Source organism: Ixodes scapularis, unplaced genomic scaffold, assembly GCF_016920785.2.
Source record: "Ixodes scapularis isolate PalLabHiFi unplaced genomic scaffold, ASM1692078v2 ptg001158l_1___fragment_3__unscaffolded, whole genome shotgun sequence".
Lineage (NCBI taxonomy): Eukaryota > Metazoa > Arthropoda > Arachnida > Ixodida > Ixodidae > Ixodes > Ixodes scapularis.
In genome coordinates, this window is record NW_024610108.1 from 3,247,501 (window position 1) to 3,250,000 (window position 2,500).

Here is a 2,500-nt window from a genome sequence, read left to right on the forward strand (position 1 = left end):
GTGTAGAAATGTTGGTTTTGCGAGTTCGTGAAGTGCTCAGTCGTCGTTCGGAATGTGCCGCGAGACCTGCTCAAGATCTATTTTCCGGGTGTGTCCACCATCCTGCCCGGTGCAAGGGATTGTCGCCTGGTTGAAAGCAGTGCCCGGGACGTCCTTCTTGGCGGAAGCAGGCTACATCGGCATCGTCCCGGCTCTTGGACCGGGAACCTGCATCTCACGGTGCTCTACTGACTTGCTGCTGTTTCGGAGAGACAGCTTTTTGTCTCTGCGGGGGCTCTTTAGGGTGTTTGACCCTGTTCTCAAGGTGCGGTGGGATAGGGCAATTTTTATTTGTCCTCAGCAGTGAAACACTTTTAGCTCCGCCAGTGAGTGAATGATAGGTGTGTGAGTGTGTGTGGGTTTTGATTTTTTTTTGTGTGTTTTTAACCGTACTTATAGTCTGCTTTTTTATATATATATTTTTTTTATTGTGATGAGTGTGTAAGTGTGTGTTATTTTATTTTTTTGTCATTATTGTTTTTTCTTTTATCTCTTTTTTCTTCAATTGTTTTTATAGTCTTTTTTTACTTTCGCTTAGAAGTATATGGTCCTTTTGACTCTTTTTGCAGTGCTTTCTTAGTTAGCGTGTGCAGATGTATATTGCCATTTTGTTTAGCTTTAATTTGGGGCATTATGATGTAGTGTGGGGCTAGCATACTGATGGAATCATTGTTGGAATGATTCGTGTGATGTTTTAGGTGTGGAGACGGGAGTTTGATTTCGAAACCAATTATTGACCACTCCGTGTTGGATCAACATGGATGCTCCCGATGTTGGCATGGTGGCCTGCCCGAATTGCGGCAAGCATTACAAGATTAAGGGCCTGGCAAGCCATAGGCGTAAATGTGATAAAGTTAGTTTGAACAATGAAATTGTAATTACGAAGACGAAACCGCACTGGAGTGCGGAGGAGTCCTTTTTTTTGGCAAGGTCGGAGGCGGATGCCCTACTTAGGGGTGTGAGACCGGTAAAAATTAACTCAGTCCTTTATCAGCTGCATCCAAACCGTAGTGAGGAGGCAGTGAAAGGGCAACGTAGAAAGAAAGAACATAAAGAGCTCGTTATTAAATTGGTTCAGGAGGGACATGATAAATCAAATGCCACGGATTATTCGGATGCTCCTGAGGCGGAGGAGGTGGAATCTGCGGCAGGGTGTGGAGGGGAGGAGATAAGCGGATTACGTGAACTGCCAAACGACTCCAACCCACTTGGTAGATCGGCCGAGGAGGGGCCGTTTGAGGGAAAGAGACGTCTCGAGGAATGGTTAAGAAATAGTATAAAGTCCGGTACATCTCGGGAAGAGAAGGGTCTGAACCATGTTATTTTACTTGCACTGAGAGGTGAGCCATTCGCCACCGACCTTGACCGTGTTTTGGCGGGTTACGAACATGTGCCTACGGATAGGAATGAACCGGGACCGGGTGAACGGCTAAGCAATCGGCAGGCACGACGGAAAGAGTACAGGGAGATTCAGAACCTTTATGAAAAGAATCGGAAGGTTTGTGCTCAAAGAATTCTTGACGGACCCAAGGAAGCTGGTTTGGAGGCGGGAGGGCTGTTAGATTTTTGGTACAATATCATGAGCAGAGACGACAGTGAGGACTCTGCTGCGGACTGCAGCAGGCATCTACCTGATACTACTGTGACACCTCTAACAGAGGCAGAGGTGAAGGATGCCCTCCCGACCCATTCTTCGGCACCTGGACCGGATGGCTTGACTGTTAAAGAGATTAAGTCTCTTCCGCTGTCGTTTCTAACAAAGCTGTTTAACCTTTTTTTGTACTGGGAAAGGGCACCCGTTAAGTTGGTGGTGGCCCGTACTATCTTTATCCCAAAAGGTGAATGTTCCTCGGATCCTGCTGATTTCCGGCCGATAACCATTGGCTCTCTTTTTTTACGTGTTTTTCATAAGGTTTTAGAGAGAAGGCTTCGGCAGATCATTGTCTTGCGCACTGAACAGAGAGCCTTCTGTGCAACGGATGGATGCTTTGAAAATATTCATCTATTAAGCTCGTTGTTAAAGACAGCTCACTCGATGGGGCGGAGTCTGTTCCTGGCGAACATAGATCTGCGTAAGGCCTTCGACAGCGCAACACATCGAAGTATTATCAACGCTCTAGCTAAGCATAACCAAGTTGGGTCCACTGTTGTAAACTATCTAAAATGTTTTTTTAAAAATTCCACAACGAACCTCACACACGGCTCTGCTTCTAGGGCCGTGAGACCAAGAAGAGGTGTTAGGCAGGGCGATCCTCTATCGCCGCTCCTATTTAATCTAGTAATAGATGAATTTCTCTCGGAAATTCCAGAGGAGTTCGGGGTTAAATTGGGAGAACGCAAGTGCGCCGCACTTGCGTTCGCGGATGACCTGGTTTTGATTGCAGAGACAGAGAGAGGGTTGCAGTACCTGTTGGACAGTTTTGGTGTCTTCTTGGAGGAGAGAGGATTCGAAATTAATTTC

At 46.5% G+C, this 2,500-nt stretch overlaps 1 pseudogene; it reads left to right on the plus strand.

The window, feature by feature from the left end:
• The window catches only part of LOC120845685, an 8,550-nt pseudogene that overhangs the window by 3,322 nt on the left and 2,728 nt on the right, over window positions 1-2,500 (plus strand).